Raw genomic sequence first — 13,524 nt, forward strand, 5'->3', positions numbered from 1 at the left:
CATGGGGGCGCAGGGCGCAGGCGCGGAGCGCGCTGGCAGGCTGGGAACCATCCATCTTCTCGCGCGCGCCCTAATGGCTCGACTGGGAGCGCTTTCCTGCCTGTAGGGACGCGTTCGCCCGCCGGGCAGCCCATGATCTCCCTTTCCTAATTCTCTTCCCCTCGTTGTCTCCCCTAATTTCCAAGATGGTAGTTTAACCCTAACGTGCCTTCACCGAGCTGTGGGAGTTTTCCGTGGACGAAGCAATGGCATCACGGTTACCAAATTAATCCAGCCCTTTGCAAGGTGCTTCAGATTCGGAGTGCCTTTGAGGGAAAAGAGACATTTCATTGAAGGGCTGACAAGCCATTTTTTTTTAAAGTGTATTAACCATAAAACCTGTACGCGTTCTTTCTGGCAGTGCAAGCAAGAGGGTCAGGAGTTCGGGTTCAATCAACCCTTTGTTACAGAAATGATCTAAAAAGGAAAAAAAAAAAAAAACAAAGATGTCTCGGTGGTTAAGAGCACCTGTTGCTATGCAGAGGACCCGAGTTAAATTCCCAGTACCCACAGGGCGACTCACAACCATCTGTTATTTCAGGGGATCCAAGACTGCCCTTATGTTCAATCTCCATGAGCACTAGGGAGAAAGTGGTGTATCATACATACACAGGCAAAACACCCGTGTACATAAATGGCAAATCTTTAAAAGATAAAATTAGCTGGTATGGTGACTTCTGCCAAACATTCGGGAAGCAGAGTCGGGTCTCTGAGCTCCAGGCCAGCCAGGCATATGTGGTGACGGCTTGATTCAAAATAGGGTACTGTAGTAAGGCACTCCAGTGTCCAAGCACTCAGGAGGCAGAAGCTGGCAGATTGTGATGAGTTCAAAGTCAGCTGGGTCTATGGTCTATATAACATGTTCAGAGAGGGAGAGGGGAGAGGGGGAGGAGAGAGAGAGAGAGAGAGAGAGAGAGAGAGGGAGGGAGGCCTAAGGAGATGGGCACAATTGCCACCAATCTTGAGTTCCATGTGGTGGAAGAAGAGGTTTAGTCACTGACTTCATGGGTATGCTGTAGCAACACACACAAGAATCAACAAACAAATAAGCAACACACACAAGAATCAACAAACAAATAAGCAACACACACAAGAATCAACAAACAAATAAGCAACACACACAAGAATCAACAAACAAATAAGCAACACACACAAGAATCAACAAACAAATAAGCAACACACACAAGAATCAACAAACAAATAAGCAACACACACAAGAATAAACAAACAAATAAGCAACACACACAAGAATCAACAAACTAAATAAGTGGAAAAATAAAAATAAGTACAGCCGGGCAGCCCCCAAAAGACATGGCCACCTTAGAGACTCTTTTTTTTTTTTTTTTTTTTTTTTTTTTTTGGTTTTTCGAGACAGGGTTTCTCTGTAGCTTTGGAGCCTGTCCTGGAACTAGCTCTTGTAGACCAGGCTGGTCTCGAACTCACAAAGATCCGCCTGCCTCTGCCTCCCGAGTGCTGGGATTAAAGGCGTGCGCCACCGCCACCCGGCCTTAGAGACTCTTGTTGCACATGCAGACTGTGGCACGCTTTGATTCCGTGGGTAAACTATGATGGCCAGCTGCAGGAATTTACTATCTGGAAGCAGAAAGTTCATTCTGGGAAGTTAGGAGAATGTCCTAAAATTGTCTCTGTGGCCAGGCGGTGGTGGCACAGGCCTTTAATCCCAGCCCTCGGGAGGCAGAGGCAGGCAGATCTCTGTGAGAGTTCGTTCGTTGCCAGCCTGGTCTAACAAGAGCTGGTTCCAGGACAGCCTGGACTACCACACAGAGAAACCCTGTCTCAAAAAAAAAAGGGGGGGCATTGTGTCCCCTCCTTACAGAATATCAGCAGCTTTGATATAGGGATTGAAGAAAGCCTTCCTACCCCACCCCACTCCACTGGGACTCAGTCTGTAATCTGTATCACATTGCAGGTCTTAATAAATAAGTTGTTTGAATCCTCCCCCACAAACAAACAAGAAACCAGGATCTCACTATATATAGCTCTGTTTGAGCTGGAACTTGCTACATAGACCAGGCTGGCAGGGATCTGCCCATCTTTACCTATAACTCTGGCTGTCCTGGAACTCACTTTTTAAACCAGTCTGGCCCCAGATTTACAGAGATCCACCTGCCTCTGTTTCCGGAGTGCTGGGATCAAAGGTGTGTGCCACCACGTCCAGCTGAGACAGAGTGTCTTGTAGCTGACACTGGCCTTGAACTCACTGTGTGTTGGAGGCTGATTTTAAAATTCTGACCCTCCTGCCTCTAAGTGCTGGGATCACAGGCCTTCACCACAGGACCTGATTTATCTGGTGCTAGGGATCAAACATGGGGACTTTATGTGTGCTAGGTAAGTGCTTACAACCATGCTAATTCCCAGCCCTGACTTAATGATATTTTTGTTTATTAACATTTATCTTTATGCCATATCTAATGTTAAGTTTGTCTTCCTTATCCCAGTACAGGAGAAAGGAGGGCTCCCTTAACAAAGAGAATTTTTGTTGTTGGGTTTTTTTTTTTTAAGGCAGATTGTAGCTCAACTAGATGGGGGAGGCATACCCAATGAATAGAAACTGTATTGCAAGGACCTGGGGAAACTGGTTTTATGGGCAGGTTGGGAAATTCAGGCTTGTCTAGCAGCTGTGGCACTTCTTTAGCGGGGAGGGGAGGGAGGGCTGGCAGGGCGTTCTGGGCGGTCTACTCCGCCAGGACCCCTCTACAGTTCCTGGCTTGGATGAAAAGGCTCACTCTGAAGGTGGGGGGTAGAGGAGGTTTACATCAGCAACTAGTGAGCCCTTGACCACGCCCTGTCCCTCTTAGCTGTAGTGACTAGAGGAGTTTAAGGGATTGGGTGGGCCAGTTTTCCCTGGCAGCTACATTTTGTTGGTTATATTTCATTGTTGTTTTTGCAAAACATTTTTTCCCCCAAGATAGGGTTTCTCTGTATAAGCCTGGCTGTCCTGGAACTTACACTTGCTCTCCAGATCAGGTTGGCTTAGAGATCCACCTGCCTCCGCCTCCCACTGACAGGCTTAAACTGTGTGTGTGTGTGTGTGTGTGTGTGTGTGTGTGTACATGCTTCTGCTCGCCGGCAGTTCCATGCCTCTAGCATAGGGCACTCAGAGGACAACTTGCAAGAGTTAACTCTCTCCTTCTGTTCCATCATGTAGTCCTGAAAACTAAATTCGGGTCCTGTACTTAGCAGTAAGAACGTTTCCCTGCCGAGAGAGAGAGAGAGAGAGGATGAGAGAGAGAGACGAGAGAGAGAGAGAGAGATGCGTAGATGAGAGGAGAGTAGAGAGACGACGATGATGAGGAGAGAGAGAGGATGAGAGAGGAGAGAGAGAGAGATGGAGAAGAGAAAGCATGCGGATACATGTATATGTATGTGTTTTGGGTATGACTGGTGCCTGTGGAGGTCAGAGGTCAGTGTCAGGTTCCTCTGTCATCTTAACTTTTGAGATAGGATCCCTCGCTGATCCTGAGGTTTACCTTTCTCAGCTCGACTGACTGGCCAAGACTCTCCTGTCTCTGCCTCCCCAGCGGTAGGAACACAGGCATGTGCTTTCTCATGGGTGCTGGAGATTCGAACTCGGGTCCTAATTCGTGCTGACCCAACACTTGACTAGAACAGCTCTCCTTCCCCCAGGCCTTGTTTTGTAAATATTTTTTGAGACTGGATTTTACCACATAGCCCAAGTCTAGCTGGCCTAGAACTTTAAATGCTTCTGCTTCTTCCTCGTGTATGATAGGATTACAAGTCTGGGTGACACTGGCCTACCAGGTAGCCACATTTTGATGGCCATTGACGGGTCAATTTGAAGGAACAGATTATGAGCTCTAAATTGCATATTCTAGGCACAAACTGCCTAGTGAGGTCTCTGAGTCCCGGTTTTCCACCAACAGCTAGTTAGAAATGGCCTCTCTGTGGGTCAGGGGAGATGGCTCAGTGAGTACAGATACCTTAGCCAAGCCTGGATTCAGATCCCTGGAACCACGGAGAAGCTAAGTACAATTGCTAGACAGGCCGGTAAGCCCAACACTCTATAGCAAGATGGGAAGCAGAGGCAGGAAAATTCCCAGGAGCTGGAGGATCACCAGGCCTGGAGTACACAGAACATGACAAGCGGGAGGTACCCGCTTTATTATTTTATGTGTATGCGTGTTTTGTGTGCATGTATATATGTGCACCACATACTTGATAGATGTCCAAACAGATCAGAAGACAGTGTCAAGCCCCTTAGAACTAGGCATTGCAGACAGTTGTGAGCTACTGTGTGGGTGTTGCGACTCAAACCCAAGGCCTCTAGAAGAGCAGTCAATGCTCTTAACCACTGAGCCATCTCTCCAGCCCCCCAAGGCACTTTGCTTTAAACAAGGTATAAGGCAAGAGGCAATATCTGAGATTGTCCGCTTAACTTCCGCATGTGTGTTCTGCATGCACACACACATACATGTGAGCGCACACGCACGTAAGACACTTTCTTTTTTTAAAAAGTAACATAGTCTCTGCCCCCTCTCCAATCCCACTGAACCACAGTTTGCATTTTAACAAGGGCCTTGACATTTTTTTACCCAGTTAACACTGAGTTAAACGCTCTGAAAGTGTGGCCTGGAGGGCAGGCTTCAGTCCTGGGATCTTAGCAGTTTAGGGTAGGCCAACCCTACTGTGCACGATGTGGTTCCGTGGAGCAGACAGAGCAAGACCGAGGACTAGCCTAGCTGACCTGGACACTTTGCCCTGGCTGGAAGGAAGCCTGCCTGAGTCTTCATGGATGGGTGCTCTCCCCTATGCCTCCAGGCCCTTGGGTGACAAAAGCATTCAAAGGTGGCTGGCTGGGCTCTTCGCCTAGATATCCTGGGTCATTTCACTTTAAGTCTGACCTTGAGTCTCTGCAATCCAAAACTGTCCCAGGGGCCAGCGGATCTCTGAGTTTGAGGCTACCCTCATTTACAGAGTGAGTTCCAGAGTTCCAGGAAACCCTGTCAGCCGAGCAGTTGGGGCGGGGAGGCAGAGGCAGGCAAATCTCTGTGAGTTCGAGGCCAGCCTAATCTACAAGAGCTAGTTCCAGGACGGGTTCCAAAGCTACAGAGATTCCAAAGCTACAGAGAAACCCTGTCTTGAACCCTGTTCCTCCACCCCCCCCCCAAAAAAAAACCTACTGGGCATTGAAGATACATATTTCTAACACAGCTGGGGGCAGAAGGCAAGTGGTAGGAAGTGGCATGTGGACACTACTAATCCTTAGAGCTCGCTGGGCAGCCAGTGAGATCAAGCTTGTCTCAAAAAAAAAAAAAAAAAGATGCATAGCTGGGCAGTGGTGGTACATACCTTTAATCTCAGCACTTGGGAGAGAGAGGCAGGCGTGAGTTTAAGGTCAGCCTGGTCTACAGAGTGAATTCCAGGATAGCTGGAGCTCCGCAGAGAAACCCTCCCATGTCTCAGAAACAAACAAACAAAAACCCCAGCAAACACCTGACATCAGTGTGCACACATGAGCCTCCAAATACACGACCCACACATATACAAAAATAAATAATAGATACAGTGCAAGTAGGCTACGATGGCTTGCTCCTGTAATTCCAGCCTTTGTGAGACTGAGGCAGAGGGATGGCTGAGAGTTCAAAGCCAGCCTGGACTACAGAATTGAGATCTTGCTCAATAGAAAAACAGAGAAAGAAAGGAAGAAAAAAAAGATTAAAAAAGTAGAAAAATAGTGAAAGTCTTCATTTACCTCCTCACCCAGATTTTACACTTCCCACCCTTCAGCTGCTCTGGGCTCTCAGCGTTCTTGTCCCTCCCCAGAATGATCATTAGCACTGTCCTCTTCTCCCTTCTAGTTGAACAACTTCAGGTAAAATTTGACCCAAGGCTGGATTTTGCACTTAGTAGCAATTACATAAGGTAAGACTGCTCTTGATTGTTCGGCTAAAGCTGTTTTAGGTTTAAATGACTCTGCTTAAGAAGCTGTAAAGCAGAACTGCCTCAAACCTGTAAGCCAGGCTTGCCCAAGGACAGATAGCTTCCTGGAATGCTGGGGGGCTGTTGTTCCTGTAAGAGAACAAGCCTAGGGTTTTCACTTTGGTAAACAAGGTTGGTTGCCCCAACTTCACAGGATATGCTTGATCACACCTAAGTGGGAAGCAGGTGTTACAATCTGCTGCCCTGGTCTGTCACCTATGTTCCATGTCCCTTTAAGAGACAAGCCCCAACTTCTCCCAACTCCTCCCCTTCCTCCTAGAGAAGCAGATATCCCGCCTCCTCCATCCTGTGATCTTCTTTTCCTCTCTCTCACAAGAGGTAACTTCTGTTTTCTTGCCCCCCCCCCCAAGATGTAGCTATTGCCTCCTCTCCTCTCCTCCCTACTCCCTCTCCCTCCCTTTCTTGCTCACCTTCTCCCCCCACCCCCTTCCTTTTTACTAATAAGCTATATTCAAACACTATGCATGGTGTCTGTCTCTGTCTTTCACCTGCTCTTCATAGGACTGGCTGCCGCTGCCTCTCACCTGGGACCCACAGAGGCCCAGATGGGACTCTGTTGCCCCCTCCCCCCGCGCCTGTGGCTGGCCATCAGGAGAAACCGCATAGTTTTTTTATCTAAACCATAACAGCAGGTAGGCAGAAAGTATGTCAGGATGTATACTTGTCCCAGATTGGATGAGGATGGTAAATAGGTAGCTTTGTGGGGTTTGCCTCTTCCCTCTCCCACCCCCCGCAGACAGGGTTTTTCTGTGTAACAGTCCTGTCTTGGAACTAGCTCTTATAGACCAGGATGGCCTTGAACTCACTGAGATCCACCTGCCTCTGCCTCCCGAGTGCTGGGGTTAGCCTTTATATGCACTGGGCTAATAAAATGGGAGGTCATTTTCTGGGTATCTTAAGTATGAACCTTACCTTGCCAGTGTCCACCATCCTGGTAAATTAATAATGTTTGCTTCAAATTTGGTTCAAAAATTGTGGTAATGGGCTGGAGAGATGGCTCAGAGGTTAAGAGCACTGGCTGCTCTTCCAGAGGACCTGAGTTCAATTCCCAGCAACCACATGGTGGCTCACAACCATCTACACTTGGGAGGCAGAGACAGGCGGATCTCTGTAAATTCAAGGCAAGCCTAGTCTACAAAGCAAGTTCTAGGACAGCCAAAGATACACAGAGAAAAAACAAAAATAAACAAACAAACAAATGAATCATTAAAAAAAAGATGTCCTTGGATCGATAGAGCTGCAAAAGAACAGGACAGGTGCAAGTCTCATGTGAAACTCAAATGTGCTGATGTAGATTTTAGATTTTAAAATTGTCAGGTCTTGTGGCGAAGCACAGCAGTTGAGATTTAGAGCTCAGCATGCATGAGGATCTGGGTTGGATCTTCACACAGTAACACAGTAGAACATGGTAGTGTAGTTCAGTGGGTAGAGTACCTGGTCAGCATGTACGGGGTCCCGGGCTGGACTCCCAGCTGGGCCTGGGGCTGGAGAAATGACTCAGTAGTTAAGAGCTTGCTGCACAGCCAGGCGGTGGTGGCGCAAGCCTATAATCCCAGCACTCGGTAGGCAGAGGCAGGTGAATCTCAGTGAGGTCGAGGCCAGCCTGGTCTACAGAGTGAGTTCTAGAGCAGCCAGGACTATTACACAGGGAAATCCTGTCTCAAAAGACCAAAACCAAAAAGAGCTTGCTGGACAATCATGAGTACCAGTGTTTAGTTCCCAGACACAAAACAAAACAGCTTTGCATCCTGCAATCCTGCAGGCATTCTTCTTTTGTTTGTTTGTTTGTTTGTTTGTTTTTCGAGACAGGGTTTCTCTGTAGCTTTTGGAGCCTGTCCTGGAACTAGCTCTTGTAGACCAGGATGGCCTCGAACTCAGAGATCCACCTGCCTCTGCCTCCCGAGTGCTGGGATTAAAGGCGTGCGCCACCACCGCCCGGCCAGGTTTGGAACTCTTAATTTTCCTACTCAGATAGGATTAAAACATCTATGCCGCCAGGCGGTGGTGGCGCACGCCTTTAATCCCAGCACTCGGGAGGCAGAGGCAGGCGGATCTCTGAGTTCGAGGCCAGCCTGGTCTACAAGAGCTAGTTCCAGGACAGGCTCTAGAAACTACAGGGAAACCCTGTCTCGAAAAACAAAAAAAAAAAAAAGAGTTCCAAACCATCTCAAAGACATAATCAATTCAAAGTCACCCTGAACTATATGTGTGTGTGTGTTGGTACAAACTTATGATTCTAGCACTTTAGAGGGTGAGAATGGAGGATTGACAAGTGTTTGAAGCCAACACAGGCTACATACAGCCTAGAGTCTGTGAAAATTCTGAGGTCTAAGAAAAAGCTTGGCTGAAATTTGATAAAGCCCTTAATAATCTGATGCCTGTTCATCAGTCGGACTGGAGAACACACATGCGCACTCGCACCTGACATGTGCTAACAGTGGCCGTTTATGTTTGTTCTTCCATTTAGCAAAGCCCGAGGAAGTTAAATTCTCTTTCTGTGCCATTCCAGATAGTTTCAAAGACCTTCCCTCGGACCACCCAGCTAGAAAGAGGTGGGGCTGAGTACATGAGAGGGGGTTATAGCAGACAGAGCTGTCCCGGAAGGCGCCTTACCAGAAACCATCTGGAGGGCCAGAGCAGTGAAGTCAACAAGCCCACTCTGGAAAGGAGACAGTCCAAAATTAGGAGTCTCTGTGAGTGCTGTGAAGTGGACATTACATGGGCATAGCACGCATGGACTTAGGGACAAGGTTCAGGCTTAACTGTGACCTGCCTGGACTTAGGAAAACTGTTTTGTTGTTGTTGTTGTTGCCTTTTCTTTTAAAATTTTTCATAACCAGGAATAATGGAACATGCCTTTAATCCCAGTACTCAGGAAACAGAGGCAGGCAGATATCTATGAGTTTGAGGCCAGCCTGGTCTACAGAGTGAGTTCCAGACCAGCCAGAGCTAGATAGTGAGGCCCTCTCTGGAAAAACAAAACAATACCAAACAATAAGACAAAAAAATAAATAAATAAATAAATAAATAAGTAAATAAAACACTTTCATTTTGAGGCTGGTCTCACTTTGTAGCCCTGACTGACCTGGAATTCACTTGGTAGACCAGACCAGCCTCAAACTCACAAAGATTTGTCAGTCTCTGCCTCCCAAGTACAGCCATTAAGGGCATGTGTGCCACCACACCCAGCAGGGAAACTTTGTAGGTTCTCAACCTCCTGCCTTAGCCCCTCCTCCCCACAGTGATTATGATCCATTTAGACAAACCAATTAACTTCCTTTGTTTCCTCCTCCATAATAGACGGGTGGCCTGAGGATTAATGAGTCGCACAGAGTGGAGTGCCTACAGTACACCCCCTGACTTACCCTAAGACCTCTCTGAGGAGCAGAAAATTACTTGCAGCATTAACCAACAGAGGGCGGTTCCTCAAGTAAGGACTGTTAGGAAGAAAGTGCAAAGGTTGTGAAAGGGACGTTGGAAAAAGACAGGAGGGGAGTTTTCCAGAGGCCTGCTGAGGGTGTGTAGCCTTGTTAAAAGCAAGGAGAACGTTCGCAAGGACCTGCTCTTTCCTACTAAAGCAAAGTCAAATCAGGTGTTTGCAGAGGGCCAGCAAGCAGTTGCACACATGTTGGGGAATATTGTTTTAAGATGTGTCACATGTGTTTATGCTGTGGAATATTTGTCTAGTGATGCAAAGATGTGTTGTATTCTTTTATGTTGCATTAGTTTAACTCTGTGAAGATGTGTTGCTTTGCCTATATCTAAAACACCTGACTGGCCTAATAAAGAGCTGAAAGGCCAATAGCTGGGCAGGAGAAAGGATAGGAGGGGCTGGCAGGCAGAGAGAATACGTAGAAGAGAAGAGGAGGAACAAGAAGGAGAGAAGACGTTAAGATCCAGCCACCCAGCTACACAGCAAGCCACATAGTAAGAAGAAAGGTATATAGAACAGAGAAAGAGCTTTGCAGTGGTGGCACACGTCTTTAATCCCAGCATTTGTGAGGCAAAGGCTAGGAGAATTTAATTTGTAAGCCAGCCTGGTCTACAGAGTAAGCTCCAGGACAGCCAGGGCTACACAGAGAAACCCTGTCTTGAAAAGCAACAAAACAACCTCCTACCCACCCACCCACCCCCAAAAGAACAAACAAGAAACCCCCAAAACAACAAAACAAAACAAAAACAAGCCAGGTGGTGGTAGCACTCTGGCAGCAGAGGCAGGAGAATCTCTGTGAGTTAGAGGCCAGCCTGGTATACAAGAACTAGTTCTAATATAGGCTCCAAAGCTACTGAGTAACCCTGTTTTGAAAAAAAAAAACAAAAAAAAACAAACCAAAAAAGTGAATTCAACAAGGAATTCAAAAGTCCTTTATGTAAGCAAACATTTTACCTGGGAGGAGCTTAAAACATTTTATAAAAGTATTATAAGGTAGGAGAGATCAAAAGGTTTGAATTCCTTGTCAGATCCCCAGAACTTGAATTACAGATGGTCGTGAATGTTAGGAATATTTCTTAAGACGAGCATCTCCACCGACGCAAATAATTCCAATCAGACCAAATTAGACCGAACAAAAGATGCCCACAATTAATGCAGTGCCTCGGGATAGCAAGGAGGGGAGAACATGCAAAACCCGGACCACATGTTCTGGCGGGGGGGGGGGGGCAGCCTAAATCGTCTGTGGGAGTGGTCCTGATCCTCCCTGGGGAAGGACCACCACTTGGTGGGCTTTCCCGGAGGTGGAGTCAGGACCAAGACAACTCCCGGGGAGGGGGCTTGGAATGGATGTCAGGGGCTGGGGTGATGCTTCCACCCAAACATCCCAGACTCCTTGGATATAGGGGTGTCGGGGGCTGGGGTCTTTTTTCCAACCAAACAGTGACCAAACCCAGGTCCTCTGGAAAAACAGCTGATGTTTTTAACAGCTGAGCCATCTCTCCAGTCCAATCATATTTAAGGACCATGGGGAGGAGAGGAGAGATGAAGATAAGAGAGAGGGCCAAATACCTACCTGATGCTTCCACCAATGTATTTCTTTATTTTAAATTTCTAGATTTATTTATTTATTTGTTTGTTTTTGGATCTTGTCCTGGAACTTGGTCTGTAGACCAGGCTCACCTCGAACTCACAGAGATGTGCCTGCCTCTGCCTCCTGAGTGCTGGAATTAAAGGCCTGCACCACCAACATCCAGCCAGGTTTATTTATTTTTATGTGTTTTGTCTACACACATGTGCACCACATTTGTGCCTAAGGAAGTTAGAGCATTAGATTCCCTGAAACTGTAGTTACCAACAGTTGTATGACGGGACTCTAGCCAGCTCCAGCATGGTGAACATGGCTCTGGCAGGCCTTGCCCTTCTCTCCCATTCCCTGTGGTTTAACTAGAAGAAAGTTTAGATTACATTCCTAGGCTGGAGAGATAGCTCGCAGGTTAAGAGCACTGGCTGCTTTTCCAGAGGTCCTGAGTTCTATTCCCAGCAACCACATGGTGGCTCACAACCATCTCTATAATGTGTTCCGGTGCCCTCTTCTGGCCCGCAGTGCAGGCATACATGCAGGCAGAACACTGCACACATAATAAATTTTAAAAAATCTTTAAAAAAAAAAAAAGATTACATTCCTAAAGCTAACCCCCAAGGTCTATTCCCTTATCTGGCCACTTCCTCCTCCTGAGGCTGCCTACCAAGGTCCAGTTCTCATTGAAGTCCAGCCATCAGAAGCCCGCTTTGGCTCACCTAATTAACATGCCCTTAAAATTAAACACCTCACCCTAACATGGGGTTCTTCTTCTACTTTTATAAACCACTATTTTCCTATGTGCCAGGTTGTCTCCTCTCTCCAGAAGCAATCCTTTGTGCCCCCCTCCAGGACAAAAATCCCTTCCCCCCCCCCCTCACTTCCCCTCTCTATCTCCCTCATCTTCTATCTTCTATCCTTGTTATTTCCTGCCCTTTGTCCCCCTGGAGCAAATAAATCTTCTCATGCTGAGAACTTGGTCTTGGGACTTCCTTACAATGTAGGCATCCATGTGGGTGCTGGGAATTGAACCTGGGTCCTCAGCATGAACAATAAGTGCTCTTAATCACTGATTCATCTCTCCAGCCCCTCCTCCAAAGTATTTTTGAAGTTCTTCCATGTAGATTTTTTGTTTTGTTACTATAAATTCACCAAGAAAATGTTAGAACTGTTAGGATTACGAGACCTGCCCTGTCACCTGACAGGATGAACCCAAGGAGTAGCCTAGGCCCCTTTAAGAGAAGCTCCGCCCACTCCCGGTGTCTGTCTGTCTCTGTCTCTGTCTGTCTCTGTCTCTGTCTCTGTCTGTCTCTGTCTCTGTCTCTCCTCTCTCTCTCTCTCTCTCTCTCTCTCTCCCTCCCTCTCTCCTCTCCCTCACCTTCTCCCCTCCCCTTTTTCTCCCCCCCCCATACCCTCTTCTTAGGTCAACTCTACATTCAAACCAATGGTAATGAACCTCACAGAGTGCTGGGATTAAAGGCGTGTGCCACCACCGCCCAGCTCAATTTATTTTATTCATCAATGTTGACTTTTGTAAATTACTCTTATCTACTTAGGAGTGGCTTCCTTCTTTTTTAACTGTATTTTCCTCCTCTCTCCTCCTCTACCACCCCTTCTTTTTGACACCCACCAACCATTCTATTGAAAAGGAATTGTCCTGCAGGGTGGGGTGGTGCAGACATTTAATCCCAGCCCTCAGGAGGTAGAGGCGAGCTGATCCCAGGTTCAAGGCCAGCCCAGACTGGTCTACCAAGCAAGTTCCAGGACAGCCCTGGCTATACAGAGAAACCTTGTTTAAAAAAAAAAAAAAAAGAAGAAAAGAAAAGAAAGGAAGAGAGAAAGAAAAGGAGTCCAAACTTAAGGCCTCATGCAAACCATTGAGCTTCATCCACAGTCCAACAGTTAAATGGCTTTTTAGAAGCTCTGCTTTTAGATGGGGGGGATCTCAGGTGAGAAGTGATTTATCATAACGTATTCTGGATCCGGACTGGGGATATAGCTTGCCTAGCTTACTTTAGGCTCTAGGTCCAATCTTCAGTGAGAGATGGGGAAGAGGAGTAGGGGCAATGACGACATTTAATAGAAACCGCCTAGGCAGGCCTGGAGAGGTGTGGGCTGAGTTCCGCATTGGACCTGGCAGAGGCAGGTCCCTAGGAAACACTGAGTGTAGGAGGCAGTTCTGTGCTCTCCCAGGCGTGCGTGGTACCACACCCACTTTGGTTTTCATTTTCTGAGACGTTCTCCCTGTGGAAGCCAGGCTGGCCATGTCCTTGCCACCGTCCTTCCTTCCGACTTAAGTCTCCCCAGTGCCGGAATTCTAGATGTGAAACTTCGTGCTTTTCTTCTTTGGATTTCCCCCGTACAGTGAAGGGGCCTGACTCCCATTGCATTTTGTTAATGACTGACTTCCTGCAAATGTCCGCCTGGAGTGAGTAGAGTGTAGTGTACGCGATGAAGTCGGGCTTGGAAGCATGGGGAGATGATGGGGGTT

This window comes from Arvicola amphibius, chromosome 8 (genome assembly GCF_903992535.2).
Source record: "Arvicola amphibius chromosome 8, mArvAmp1.2, whole genome shotgun sequence".
In the NCBI taxonomy this organism is placed as follows: domain Eukaryota; kingdom Metazoa; phylum Chordata; class Mammalia; order Rodentia; family Cricetidae; genus Arvicola; species Arvicola amphibius.